This window comes from Protopterus annectens, chromosome 9.part0 (assembly GCF_019279795.1).
Source record: "Protopterus annectens isolate FY-2018-M chromosome 9.part0, PAN1.0, whole genome shotgun sequence".
In the NCBI taxonomy this organism is placed as follows: domain Eukaryota; kingdom Metazoa; phylum Chordata; order Ceratodontiformes; family Protopteridae; genus Protopterus; species Protopterus annectens.
The window spans coordinates 505,709,663-505,726,976 of record NC_056743.1 but is presented as its reverse complement, the minus strand read 5'-3'; positions in this window follow the sequence as shown (position 1 = coordinate 505,726,976).

Here is a 17,314-nt window from a genome sequence, read left to right as displayed (position 1 = left end):
TGTATGTAGATGTATAGAATTACAACAGCGAAGCTGTTGCATACTATAAATAACCGAGTACTCCTTTTCATTAGTGTATACATAAAGCTCCTATTTGAAAACATAAAAGTTTAAAATAGGGTAAAATAAGTAAAAAAATATATAATTTTAAAAATATTTAAGTTAAATTTTATTTATTTTATTTCGCTGTTGTAATTCTATACATCTACATATGAACGGAATACATTTGCCATTATGTATTTAGCTTACACCTCCAGGAAGTGATGTAATCTTTTTTGTGTGTAGTTTATTTAAATGCCCAGTAAGTGTTGGCGCCTTACTGAGCAACTGTGAATACTCTGATGAAGCTTCCGTCTGTTGAGAAGTGAAAACACTAACTTATTTGTCTAAATAAAACTGTGTTAAGGATTACTTGTGGTTCGCAGGACTGTTTTTGGCTACCGACTCTTGTTTTCATATCGTTGGTGTTTTTTGTTATCTTCGCTGGTTTGTCCAATGCTAAGTGTACAGTGTTCTGTGTGAACAGACACAGACAAAACTAACACCTTTTTCCTCTTACACTAAGTGTATACTCTTCTGAGTGAACAGACAACACAGACATAACTCACACCTTCTTCCTTTTCCACTATGAGTATCAGTGATCTGAGTGAACAGACAACACAGACAAAACTCACACCTTCTTCATCCTACACCAAGTGTACACTGTTCTGAGTGAACAGACAACACAGACATAACTCACACCTTCTTCTTCCTACACTAAGTGTACAGTGTTCTGACTGAACAGACAACACAGAAACAACTCATACCTTCTTCCTCCTACACTCAGTGTACACTGTTGTGAGTGAACAGAACACACAAATTTTCTTCAAACCTTCTTCTTCCTAAACTAAGTGTACACTGTTCTGAGTGAAGAGACAACACAGACATAACCCACACCTTCTTCCTCCTACACTAAGTGTACACTGTTTTGAGTGAACAAAATTACAAACATAACCCACACCTTCTTCCTCCTACACTAAGTGTACACTGCTCTGAGTGAACAGACAACATAGACAACTCTCACCTTCTTCATCCTGCACTAAGTGCACATTGTTCTGAGTGAACAGACAACACAGACGTAACTCACCCCTTCTTCCTTTTCCCCTAAGAGTACAGTGTTCTGAGTGAACAGACAACACAGACATAACTCATACCTTCTTCCTCCTACACTAAGTGTACACTGTTCTGAGTGAACAGACAACACAGACATAACTCACACCTTCTTCCTCCTACACTGTGTACACTGTTCTGAGTGAACAGACAACACAGACATAACTCACACCTTCTTCCTCCTACACTAAGTGTACAGTGTTCTGAGTGAACAGACAACACAGACATAACTCACACCTTCTTTCTCCTACACTCAGTGTACACTGTTGTGAGTGAACAGAACACACAGACATAATTCAAACCTTCTTCCTCCTGAACTAAGTGTACACTGTTCTGAGTGAACAGACAACACAGACATAACTCACACCTTTTTCCTCCTACACTAAGTGTACACTGTTCTGAGTGAACAGACAACACAGACGTAACTCACACCTTCTTGCTCCTACACTAAGTGTACACCGTTCTGAGTGAACAGACAACACAGACGTAACTCACACCTTCTTGCTCCTACACTAAGTGTACACCATTCTGAGTGAACAGACAACACAGACATAACTCACACCTTCTTCCTCTTACACTGTGTACAGTGTTCTGAGTGAACAAAAACACAGACATAACTCACACCTTCTTCCTCCTTCACTAAGTGTACACTGTTCTGAGTGAACAGACAACACAGACATAACTCAAACCTTCTTCCTCCTACACTAAGTGTACACTGTTCTGAGTGAACAGACAACAGAAATAACTCACACCTTCTTCCTCCTACACTAAGTGTACACTGTTCTGAGTGAACAGACAACACAGACATAACTCACACCTTCTTCCTCCTACACTAAGTGTACACTGTTCTGAGTGAACAGACAACACAGACATAACTCACACCTTCTTCCTCCTACACTAAGTGTACACTGTTCTGAGTGAACAGACAACACAGACATAACTCACACCTTCTTCCTCCTACACTAAGTGTACACTGTTCTGAGTGAACAGACAACACAGACATAACTCACACCTTCTTCCTCCTACACTGTGTACATTATTCTGAGTGAACAGACAACACAGACATAACACACACCTTCTTACTCCTACACTAAGTGTACACTGTTCTGAGTGAACAGACAACACAGACATAACTCACAACTTCTTCCTCCTACACTAAGTGTACACTGTTCTGAGTGAACAGACAACACAGACATAACTCACACCTTCTTCCTCCTACACTAAGTGTACACTGTTCTGAGTGAACAGACAACACAGACATAACTCACACCTTCTTCCTCCTACACTAAGTGTACACTGTTCTGAGTGAACAGACAACACAGACATAACTCACACCTTCTTCCTCCTACACTAAGTGTACACTGTTCTGAGTGAACAGACAACACAGACATAACTCACACCTTCTTCCTCCTACACTAAGTGTACAGTGTTCTGAGTGAACAGACAACACAGACATAACTCACACCTTCTTCCTCCTACACTAAGTGTACATTGTTCTGAGTGAACAGACAACACAGACATAACTCACACCTTCTTCCTCCTACACTGTGTACACTGTTCTGAGTGAACAGACAACACAGACATAACTCACACTTTCTTCCTCCTACACTAAGTGTACACTGTTCTGAGTGAACAGACAACACAGACATAACTCACACCTTCTTCCTCCTACACTATGTACACTGTTCTGAGTGAACAGACAACACAGACATAACTCACACCTTCTTCCTCCTACACTAAGTGTACACTGTTCTGAGTGAACAGACAACACAGACATAACTCACACCTTCTTCCTCCTACACTAAGTGTACACCATTCTGAGTGAACAGACAACACAGACATAACTCACACCTTCTTCCTCCTACACTGTGTACAGTGTTCTGAGTGAACAGACAACACAGACATAACTCACACCTTCTTCCTCCTACACTAAGTGTACACTGTTCTGAGTGAACAGACAACACAGACATAACTCACACCTTCTTCCTCCTACACTAAGTGTACACTGTTCTGAGTGAACAGACAACACAGACATAACTCACACCTTCTTCCTCCTACACTAAGTGTACACTGTTCTGAGTGAACAGACAGCACAGACATAACTCACACCTTCTTCCTCCTACACTAAGTGTACACTGTTCTGAGTGAACAGACAACACAGACAACTCACACCTTCTTCCTCCTACACTAAGTGTACACTGTTCTGAGTGAACAGACAACACAGACATAACTCACACCTTCTTCCTCCTACACTAAGTGTACACTGTTCTGAGTGAACAGACAACACAGACATAACTCACACCTTCTTCCTCCTACACTAAGTGTACACTGTTCTGAGTGAACAGACAACACAGACATAATTCACACCTTCTTCCTCCTACACTAAGTGTACACTGTTCTGAGTGAACAGACAACACAGACATAACTCACACCTTCTTCCTCCTACACTAAGTGTACACTGTTCTGAGTGAACAGACAACACAGACATAACTCACACCTTCTTCCTCCTACACTGTGTACACTGTTCTGAGTGAACAGACAACACAGACATAACTCACACCTTCTTCCTCCTACACTAAGTGTACACTGTTCTGAGTGAACAGACAACACAGACATAACTCACACCTTCTTCCTCCTACACTAAGTGTACACTGTTCTGAGTGAACAGACAGCACAGACATAACTCACACCTTCTTCCTCCTACACTAAGTGTACACTGTTCTGAGTGAACAGACAACACAGACAAAACTCACACCTTCTTCCTCCTACACTAAGTGTACACTGTTCTGAGTGAACAGACAACACAGACATAACTCACACCTTCTTCCTCCTACACTAAATGTACACTGTTCTGAGTGAACAGACAGCACAGACATAACTCACACCTTCTTCCTCCTACACTAAGTGTACACTGTTCTGAGTGAACAGACAACACAGACATAACTCACACCTTCTTCCTCCTACACTAAGTGTACACTGTTCTGAGTGAACAGACAACACAGACATAACTCACACCTTCTTCCTCCTACACTAAGTGTACACTGTTCTGAGTGAACAGACAACACAGACATAACTCACACCTTCTTCCTCCTACACTAAGTGTACACTGTTCTGAGTGAACAGACAACACAGACATAACTCACACCTTCTTCCTCCTACACTAAGTGTACACTGTTCTGAGTGAACAGACAACACAGACATAACTCACACCTTCTTCCTCCTCCACTAAGTGTACACTGTTCTGAGTGAACAGACAACACAGACATAACTCACACCTTCTTCCTCCTACACTAAGTGTACACTGTTCTGAGTGAACAGACAACACAGACATAACTCACACCTTCTTCCTCCTACACTAAGTGTACACTGTTCTGAGTGAAGAGACAACACAGACATAACTCACACCTTCTTCCTCCTACACTAAGTGTACACCATTCTGAGTGAACAGACAACACAGACATAACTCACACCTTCTTCCTCCTACACTAAGTGTACACTGTTCTGAGTGAACAGACAACACAGACATAACTCACACCTTCTTCCTCCTACACTAAGTGTACATTTTCTGAGTGAACAGACAACACAGACATAACTCACACCTTCTTCCTCCTACACTAAGTGTACACTGTTCTGAGTGAACAGACAACACAGACATAACTCACACCTTCTTCCTCCTACACTAAGTGTACACTGTTCTGAGTGAACAGACAACACAGACATAACTCACACCTTCTTCCTCCAACACTAAGTGTACACTGTTCTGAGTGAACAGACAACACAGACATAACTCACACCTTCTTCCTCCTACACTAAGTCTACATTGTTCTGAGTGAACAGACAACACAGACATAACTCACACCTTCTTCCTCCTACACTAAGTGTACAGTGTTCTGAGTGAACAGACAGCACAGACATAACTCACACCTTCTTCCTCCTACACTAAGTGTACACTGTTCTGAGTGAATAGACAACACAGACATAACACACACCTTCTTCCTCCTACACTAAGTGTATACTGTGTTGAGTAAAAAGAACAGACAGACGTAATTCAAACCTTCTTCCTCCAAAACTAAGTGTACACTGTTTTGAGTGAACAGACAACATAGACAACTCTCACCTTCTTCATCCTACACTAAGTGCACACTGTTCTGAGTGAACAGACAACACAGACGAAACTCACACCTTCTTCCTTTTCCTCTGAGTACAGTGATCTAAGTGAACAGACAACACAGACAAACCTCACACCTTCTTCCTCCTACACTAAGTGTACACTGTTCTGAGTGAACAGACAACACAGACATAACTCACACCTTCTTCCTCCTACACTGTGTACACTGTTCTGAGTGAACAGACAACACAGACATAACTCACACCTTCTTCCTCCTCCACTAAGTGTACAGTTTTCTGAGTGAACAGTCGACACAGACATAACTCACACTTTCTTCTTCCTACAATAAGTGTACAGTGTTCTGACTGAATAGACAATACAGACATAACACACTCCTTCTTCCTCCTACACTAAGTGTACACTGTTCTGAGTGAACAGACAACACAGACATTATTCAAACCTTCTTCCTCCTAAAGTAAGTGTACACTGTTCTGAGTGAAAAGACAACACAGATAACTCACACCTTCTTACTCCTACACTAAGTGTACACTGTTCTGAGTGAACAGACAACACAGACATAATTCAAACCTTCTTCCTCCTACACTAAGTGTACAGTGTTCTGAGTGAACAGACAACACAGACGTAACTCACACCTTCTTCCTCCTACACTTAGTGTACACCATTCTGAGTGAACAGATGACATGACATAACTCACAGCTTCTTCCTCCTACACTAAGTGTACACTGTTCTGAGTGAACAGACAGCACAGAGATAACTCACACCTTCTTCCACCTACACTAAGTGTACACTGTTCTGAGTGAACAGACAACACAGACACAACTCACACCTTCTTCCTCCTACACTATGCATACTGTTCTGAGTGAAGAGACAGCACAGACATAACTCACGCCTTCTTCCTCCTCCACTAAGAGTACAGTGTTCTGAGTGAACAGACAGCACAGACAAAATTCACACCTTCGTCCTCCTACACTAAGTGTACATTATTCTCTGTAACAGACAACATAAACATAACTCACACCTTCTTTCTCCTACACTGTGTACAATTTTTTGAGTGAACAGACAACACAGACATAATTCACACCTTCTTCCTCCTCCACTAAGTGTACAGTTTTCTGAGTGAACAGACTACACAGACATAACTCACACCTTCTTTCTCCTACACTCATTGTACACTGTTGTGAGTAAACAGAACAGACAGATATAATTCAAACCTTCTTCCTCCTAAACTATGTTCACTGTTTATAGTGAACAGACAATACATACATAACCCACACCTTCTTCCTCCTACACTAAGTGTACACCGTTCTGACTGAAAAGACAACACAGATATAACTCACTTCTTCCTCCTACACTAAGTGCACACCGTTCTGAGTGAACAGAAAACACAGACATAACTCACACCTTCTTCCTCCTACACGATGTGTACACTGTTTTGAGTGAACAGACAACACAGACATAATTCAAACCTTCTTCCTCCTACACTAAGTGTACACTGTTCTGAGTGAACAGACAACACAGGCGTAACTCACACCTTCTTCCTCCTACACTTAATGTACGCCATTCTGAGTGAACAGACGACACGACATAACTCACACCTTCTTCCTCCTACACTGTGTACAGTGTTCTGAGTCAACAAAAAACACAGACATAACTCATACCTTCTTCCTCCTACACTAAGTGTACACTGTTCTGAGTGAACAGACAACACAGACATAACTCACACCTTCTTCCTCCTACACTAAGTGTACACTGTTCCGAGTGAACAGACAACACAGAGATAACTCACACCTTCTTCCACCTACACTAAGTGTACACTGTTAGGAATGAACAGACAATTTCCTCCTACACTAAGTGTACACTGTACTGAGTGAACAGACAACACAGAGATAACTCACACCTTCTTCCACCTACACTAAGTGTACACTGTTCTGAGTGAACTGACAAAACAGACATTACTCACCTTCTTCCTTCTACACTAAGTGTACACTGTTCTGAGTGAAGAGACAGCATAGACATAACTCACACCTTCTTCCTCATCCACTAAGAGTACAGTGTTCTGAGTGAGCAGACAGCACAGACAAAATTCACACCTTCTTCCTCCTGCACTAAGTCTACACTGTTCTGTGTGAACAGACAACACAGATATAACTCACACCTTCTTCCTCCTCCACTAAGTGTACAGTTTTTCTGAGTGAACAGACTACACAGATATAACTCACACCTTCATCCTCCTACACTCAGTGTACACTGTTGTGAGTAAACAGAACATACAGATATAATTCAAACCTTCTTCCTCCTAAACTATGTTCACTGTTTTGAGTGAACAGACAATACAGAAATAACCCACACCTTCTTCCTCCTGCACTAAGTGTACACTGTTCTGAGTGAACAGACAACACAGACAACTCACACCTTCTTCCTCCTACACTAAGTGTACACTGTTCTGAGTGAAAAGATAACACAGATATAACTCACTTCTTCCTCCTACACTAATTGTACATCGTTCTGAGTGGACAGAAAACACAGACATAACTCACTCCTTCTTCCTCCTTCACTATGTGTACACTGTTTTGAGTGAACAGACAACACAGACATAATTCAAACCTTCTTCCTCCTACACTAAGTGTACACTGTTCTAAATGAATAGAGAACACAGGCATAACTCACCCCTTTCACCTTGTACAATAAGTGTACACTGCTCTGAGTGAACAGTCAACACAGACATAACTCACAACTTCTTCCTCCTCCACTAGGTGTACAGTGTTCTGACTGAATAGACAACACAGACATAACACACACCTTCTTCCTCCTACACTGTGTACACTGTTCTGAATTAACAGACAACAGAGGCATAACTCACACCTTCTTCCTCCTACACTGTGTACACTGTTCTGAATTAACTGACAACAGAGACATAACTCACACCTTCTTCCTCCTACACTAAGAGTACAGTATTCTGACTGAACAGACAGGACAGACATAACTCACACCTTCGTCTTTCTACTGTTCTAAATGAATAGAGAACACAGGCATAACTCACACCTTTCACCTTGTACGATACGTGTACACCATTCTTAGTGAAACCACAACACAGACAAAACTTACACTTTCTTCCTCCTATATTTTGTACACTGTTCTGAGTGAACAGACACAACAGACATAATTCACACCTTCTTCCTCCTACACTAATTGTACACCATTCCGAGTGAACAGACAACACAGACATAACTCACATCTTCTTCCTCCTACACAAAGTGTACACTCTTCTGAGTGGACAGACAACAAAAACATAACTCACACCTTCTTCCTCCTACACTAAGTGTACACTGTTCTGAGTGAAAAGACAACACAGACAAAACTCACACCTTCTTCCTCCTCCACTACGAGTACAGTGTTCTGAGTGAAAAGAAAACACAGACATAACTTACACCTTCTTCCTCCTACACTAAGTGTACACTGTTTTGAGTGAACAGACAACACACACATAGCACACACCTTCTTCCCCTACACTAAGTGTACACTGTTCTGAGTGAAAAGACAACACAGCCATAACTCACACCTTCTTCCTCCAATGCTAAGTGTACAGTGTTCTGTGTGAACAGACACAGACAAAACTAACACCTTCTTCCTCTTACACTGTGTACACTGTTCTGAGTGAACAGACAACACAGACATAACTCTCACCTTCTTCCTTTTCCACTAAGAGTACAGTGATCTGAGTGAACAGACAACACAGACAAAACTCACATCTTCTTCTTCCTACACTAAGTGTACACTGTTCTGAGTGAAAAGACAACACAGACATAACTCACACCTTCTTCCTCCTACACTAAGTGTACAGTGTTCTGAGTGAACAGACAACACAGACACAACTCATACCTTCTTCCTCCTACACTCAGTGTACACAGTTGTGAGTAAAAAGAACAGACAGACATAATTCAAACCTTCTTCCTCCAAAACTATGTGTACACTGTTTTGAGTGAACAATCAATACAGACATAACCCACACCTTCTTCCTCCTACAGTATGTGTACACTGTTCTGAGTGAACAGACAACATAGACAACTGTCACCTTCTTCATCCTACACTAAGTGCACATTGTTCTGAGTGAAAAGACAACACAGACGTAACTCATCCCTTCTTCCTTTTCCACTAAGAGTACAGTGATCTGAGTGAACAGACAACACAGACAAAACTCATAACTTCTTCCTCCTACACTAAGTGTACACTGTTCTGAGTGAACAGACAACACAGACATAACTCACACCTTCTTCCTCCTACACTAAGTGTACACTGTTCTGAGTGGACAGACAACACAGACATACCTCATACCTTCTTCCTCTTACACTAAGTGTACAGTGTTCTGAATGAACAGACAACACAGACATAACTCATACCTTCTTCCTCCTACACTCAGTGTACACTGTTGTGAGTGAACAGAACACACAGATTTTCTTCAAACCTTCTTCCTCCAAAACTAAGTGTACACTGTTTTGAGTGAACAGACAATACAAACATAACCGCCACCTTTTTCCTCCTACACTAAGTGTACACTGTTCTGAGTGAACAGACAACATAGACAACTCTTACCTTCTTCATCCTACACTAATTCAACACTGTTCTGAGTGAACAGACAACACAGACGTAACTCACACCATCTTCCTCCTACACTAAGTGTACACCATTCTGAGTGAACAGACAACACGACATAACTCACACCTTCTTCCTCCTACACTGTATACAGTGTTCTGAGTGAACGAAAAACACAGCCATAACTCACACCTTCTTCCTCCTTCACTAAGTGTACACTGTTCTGAGTGAACAGACAACACAGACATAACTCACACCTTCTTCCTGCTACACTAAGTGTACACTGTTCTGAGTGAACAGACAACACAGACAAATCTCACACCTTCTTCATCCTACACTAAGTGCACACTGTTCTGAGTGAACAGACAAAACAGACATAACTCACACCTTATTCCTGCTACACTAAGTGTACACTGTTCTGAGTGATCAGACAACACAGACATAACTCACACCTTCTTCATCCTACACTAAGTGTACACTGTTCTGAGTGACCGGACTACACAGACAAAACCCACACCTTCTTCCTCCTACACTGTCTACATTTTTCTGAGTGAACACACAACACAGACATAACACACACCTTCTTACTGCTACACTGTGCACACTGTTCTGATTGAAACAATAACACATACATAACACACAGCTTCTTCCTCCTTTACTAAGTGTGCACTGTTCTGAGTGAACAGACAACACAGACATAACTCACACCTTCCTCCTCCTACACTAAGTGTACACTGTTCTGAGTGAACTGACAACACAGGCATAACTCACAGCTTTTTCCTCCTACACTAAGTGTACACTGTTCTGAGGGAAAAGACAACACAGACATAACACACACCTTCTTCCTCCTACACTAAGTGTCTAAGTGTACACTGTTCTGAATGAATAGAGAACAGAGACATAACATACTCCTTCCACCTCGTACACTAAGTTTACACTGTTCTGAGTGAACAATCAACACAGACATAACTCACACCTTCTTCCTCCTACACTAAGTAGACAGTGTTCTGAGTGAACAGACAACACAGACATAAAACACATCTTCTTCCTCCGACACTGTGTACATTGTTCTGAAGTAACAGTCACCACAGATGTAACTCACACCTTCTTCCTCATACACTGTGTACACTGTTCAGAGTGAAGAGGCAAAACAGACATAACTCACACTTTCTTCCTCTTACACTAAGTGTACACCATTCTGAGTGAGCAGACAACACAGCCATAACTTACACCTTCTTCCTCCTACATTGTGTACACTGTTCTGAGTGAACAGACACCAAAGACATAACTCCCCCCTTCTTCCTCCTACACTAATTGTACACCTTTCTGAGTGAACAGACAACACAGACATAACTCATACCGTCTTCCTCTTACACTAAGTGTACAACATTCTGAGTGAACAGACAAAGACATAACTTACACCATCTTCCTCTTACATTGCGTACACTGTTCTGAGTGAACAGTCAGCAAAGACATAACTCACACCTTCTTCTGCAGTCATAACTCACAGCTTCCTCCTCCTACACTAAGTGTACACTGTTCTGAGTGAACAGACATAACACACACCTTCTTCCTCCTACACTGTGTACACTGTTCTGAAGTAACAATCACCACAGACATAACTCACACCTTCTTCCTCCAACACTGTTTACAGTGTTCTGAGTAAACAGACAACATAGACATGACTCACACCTTCTTCCTCCTACACTAAGTGTACACCATTCTGAGTGATAAGACAACACAGACATAAGTCACACATTCTTCATCCTACACTAATTGTATATTGTTCTGAGTGTACAGACAGCAGAGACATAACACACATTCTTCCACATACACTAAGTGTACACCGTTCTGAGTGAACAGACAACACAGACATAACTCACACCTTCTTCCTCCTACATTAAGTTTACAGTATTCTGAATCAACAGACAGCACTGACATAATTCACACCTTCTTCGTCTTACACTAAATGCACACTGTTCTGAGTGAACAGACAAAACAGACGTAACTCACACCTTGTTCCTCCTACACTGTGTACACTGTTCTGAGTGAACAGACAACACAGAGAAAACCAAAACCTTCTTCCTCCTACACGAAGTCTACACTGTTCTGAGTGATCTGACAACACAGACATAACACACACCTTCTTCCTCCAACACTAAGAATACAGTGTTCTGACTGAACAGACAGGACAGACATAACTCGCACCTTCTTCCTCCTACACTGTGTACACAGTTCTGAGTTAAAAGACAACACAGACATAACACACACGTTCTTCCTCCTACACTGTGTACACTGTTCTGAATTAAAAGACAACAGAGGCATAATTCACACATTCTTCCTCCTACATTGTGTACACTGTTCTGAATTAACTGACAACAGAGACATAACTCACACCTTCTTCCTCCTACACTAAGAGTACAGTGTTCTGACTGAACAGACAAGACAGACATAACTCACACCTTCGTCTTCCTACACTAAGTGTACACCATTCTTAGTGAACACACAACACAAACATAACTTACACTTTCTTCCTCTTATATATTGTACACTGTTCTGATTGAACAGACAACACAGACATAACTCACACCTTCTTCCTCCTACACAAAGTGTACACTCTTCTGAGTGAACAGACAAGAAAAACACAACTCACACCATCTTCCTCCTACACTAAGTGTACACTGTTCTGAGTGAACAGACAACACACACATAGCACACACCCTCTTCCCCTACACTAAGTGTACACTGTTCTGAGTGAAAAGACAACACATCCATAACTCACACCTTCTTCCTCCAATGCTGAGTGTACAGTGTTCTGTGTGAACAGACACAGACAAAACTAACACCTTATTCCTCTTACACTGTGTACACTGTTCTGGGTGAACAGACAACACAGACATAACTCACACCTTTTTCCTTTTCCAGTAAGAGTACAGTGATCTGAGTGAACAGAGAACAAAGACAAAACTCACATCTTCTTCCTCCTACACTAAATGTACACTGTTCTGAGTGAACAGACAACACAGACATAACTCACACCTTCTTCCTTCTACATTGTGTACAGTGTTCTGACTGAACAGACAACACAGACATAACTCATACCTTCTTCCTCCTACACTCAGTGTACACTGTTGTGAGTGAACAGAACACACAGATTTTCTTTAAACCTTCTTCTTCCTAAACTAAGTGTACACTGTTCTGAGTGAAGAGACAGCACAGACATTACGCACACCTTCTTCCTCCTACACTGTGTGCACTGTTCTGGGTGAACAGACAACTCAGCCATAACTCACAGCTTCTTCCTCCTACACTAAGTGTACACTGTTCTGAGTGAACAGACAAAACAGAAATAACTCACACCTTCTTCCTCCTACACTAAGTGTACACTGTTGTGAGTAAAAAGAACAGACAGACATAATTCAAACCTTCTTCCTCCAAAACTAAGTGTACACTGTTTTGAGTGAACAGACAATACAAACATAACCCACACCTTCTTCCTCCTACACTAAGTGTACACTGTTCTGAGAGAAAAGACAACATAGACAACTCTCACCTTCTTCATCCTTCACTAAGTGCACATTGTTCTGAGTGAACAGACAACAGAGACGTAACTCACACCATCTTCCTCCTACATGAAGTGTACCCCATTCTGAGTGAACAGACAACACAACATAACTCACACCTTCTTCCTCCTACATTGTGTACAGTGTTCTAAGTGAACAAAAAACACAGCCATAACTCACAACTTCTTCCTCCTTCACTAAGTGTACACTGTTCTGAGTGAACAGACAACACAGACAAAACTCACACCTTCCTCCTGCTACACTAAGTGTACACTGTTCTGAGTGAACAGACAACACAGACATAACTCACACCTTATTCATCCTTCACTAAGTGTACACTGTTCTGAGTGAAGAGACAACACAGACAAAACTCACACCTTCTTCCTGCTACACTAAGTGTACACTGTTCTGAGTGAACAGACAACACAGACATAACTCACACCTTCTTCATCCTACACTGTGTACACTTTTTGAGTGAACAGAATACACAGACAAAACCCACACCTTCTTCCTCCTACACTGTCTATGTTGTTCTGAGTAAACAGACAACACAGACATAACACACACCTTCTTCATTTTTTACTAAGTGTGCACTGTTCTGAGTGAACAGACAACACAGACATAACTCACACCTTCCTCCTCCTACACTAAGGGTACACTGTTCTGAATGAATAGAGAACATAGACATAACTTACTCCTTCCACCTCGTACACTAAGTTTACACTGTTCTTAGTGAACAATCAACACAGACATAACTCACACCTTCTTCCTCCTACACTAAGTAGACAGTTTTCTTAGTGAACAGACAACACAGACATAAAACACATCTTCTTCCTTCGACACAGTGTACACTGTTCTGACGTAACAGTCACCACAGACGTATCTCACACCTTCTTCCTCATACACTGTGTACACTGTTCAGAGTGAAGAGGCAAAACAGACATAACTCACACCTTCTTCCTCCTACACTAAGTGTACACCATTCTGAGTGAGCAGACAACACAGACATAACTCACACCTTTTTCCTTTTCCAGTAAGAGTACAGTGATCTGAGTGAACAGAGAACAAAGACAAAACTCACACCTTCTTCCTCCTACACTAAATGTACACTGTTCTGAGTGAACAGACAACACAGCCATAACTCACACCTTCTTTCTTCTACATTGTGTACAGTGTTCTGACTGAACAGACAACACAGACATAACTCATACCTTCTTCCTCCTACACTCAGTGTACACTGTTGTGAGTGAACAGAACACACAGATTTCCTTTAAACCTTCTTCTTCCTAAACTAAGTGTACACTGTTCTGAGTGAAGAGACAACACAGACATAACCCACACCTTCTTCCTTTTACACTGTGTGCACTGTTCTGGGTGAACAGACAACTCAGCCATAACTCACAGCTTCTTCCTCCTACACTAAGTGTACACTGTTCTGAGTGAACAGACAACACAGAAATAACTCACACCTTCTTCCTCCTACACTCAGTGTACACTGTTGTGAGTAAAAAGTACAGACAGACATAATTCAAACCTTCTTTCTCCAAAACTAAGTGTACACTGTTTTGAGTGAACAGACAATACAAACATAACCCACACCTTCTTCCTCCTACACTAAGTGTACACTGTTCTGAGAGAAAAGAAAACATAGGCAACTCTCACCTTCTTCATCCTACACTAAGTGCACATTGTTCTGAGTGAACAGACAACAGAGACGTAACTCACACCATCTTCCTCCTACACTAAGTGTACCCCATTCTGAGTGAACAGACAACACGACATAACTCACACCTTCTTCCTCCTACATTGTGTACAGTGTTCTAAGTGAACAAAAAACACAGCCATAACTCACACCTTCTTCCTCCTTCACTAAGTGTACACTGTTCTGAGTGAACAGACAACACAGACAAAACTCACACCTTCCTCCTGCTACACTAAGTGTACACTGTTCTGAGTGAACAGACAACACAGACATAACTCACACCTTCTTCATCCTTCACTAAGTGTACACTCTTCTGAGTGAAGAGACAACACAGACAAAACTCACACCTTCTTCCTGCTACACTAAGTGTACACTGTTCTGAGCGAACAGACAACACAGACATAACTCACACCTTCTTCATCCTACACTAAGTGTACACTTTTTGAGTGAACAGAAAACCCACACCTTCTTCCTCCTACACTGTCTACATTGTTCTGAGTAAACAGACAACACAGACATAACACACACCTTCTTACTCCTTTACTAAGTGTGCACTGTTCTGAGTGAACAGACAACACAGACATAACTCACACCTTCCTCCTCCTACACTAAGGGTACACTGTTCTGAATAAATAGAGAACAGAGACATAACTTACTCCTTCCACCTCGTACACTAAGTTTACACTGTTCTTAGTGAACAATCAACACAGACATAACTCACACCTTCTTCCTCCTACACTAAGTAGACAGTTTTCTGAGTGAACTGACAACACAGACATAAAACACATCTTCTTCCTTCGACACAGTGTATACTGTTCTGACGTAACAGTCACCACAGACGTATCTCACACCTTCTTACTCATAAACTGTGTACACTGTTCAGAGTGAAGAGGCAAAACAGACATAAATCACACGTTGTTCCTCCTACACTGTGTACACCATTCTGAGTGAGCAGACAACACAGGCATATCTTACACCTTCTTCCTCCTACATTGTGTACACTGTTCTGAGTGAACAGACACCAAAGACATAACTCACACCGTCTTCCTCTTACACTAAGTGTACAACGTTCTGAGTGAACAGACACAGACATAACTTACACCATCTTCTTCCTACATTGTGTACACTGTTCTGAGTGAACAGACACCAAAGACATAACTCACACCTTCTTCCTCCTACACTAAATGTACACCATTCTGAGTGAACAGACAACACAGACATAACTCACATTGTCTTCCTCTTACACTAAGTGTACAACGTTCTGAGTGAACAGACACAGGCATAACTTACACCATCTTCCTCCTACATTGTGTACACTGTTCTGAGTGAACAGACAGCAAAGACATAACTCACACCTTCTTCCTCCTACACTAATTGTACACCGTTATGAGTGAACAGACAACACAGAAATAACTCACACCTTCTTCCTCCTACACTAAGTGTACACTGTTCTGAGTGAACAGACAACACAGGCATAACTCACACCTTCTTCCTCCTACACGAAGTGTACACTTTTCTGAGTGAACAGACATAACACACACCTTCTTCCTCCTACACTGTGTACACTGTTCTGAAGTGACAGTCACCACAGATGTAACTCACACCTTCTTCCTCCTATACTAAGTTTACAGTGCTCTGAGTAAACAGACAACGCAGACATGACTCACACCTTCTTCCTCCTACACTGTGTACACCATTGTGAGTGATAAGACAACACAGACATAACTCACACCTTCTTAATCCTACACTAATTGTATACTGTTCTGAGTGTACAGACAACACAGACATAACTCAGACCTTCTTCCTTCTACATTACGTTTACTGTATTCTGAGTCAACAGACAGCACTGACATAATTCACACCTTCTTCCTCTTACACTAAGTGCACACTGTTCTGAGTGAACAGACAAAACAGACGTAACTCACACATTCTTCCTCCTACACTGTGTACACTGTTCAGAGTGAACAGACAACAGAGAAAACCAAAACCTTCTTCCCCCTACAATAAATCTACACTGTTCTGAGTGATCTGACAACACAGACATAACACACACCTTCTTCCTCCAACACTAAGAGTACACTGTTCTGACTGAACAGACAGGACAGACATAACTCACACCTTCTTCCTCCTACCCTAAGTGTACACTGTTCTGAGTGAACAGACAACACAACTAAAAAACCC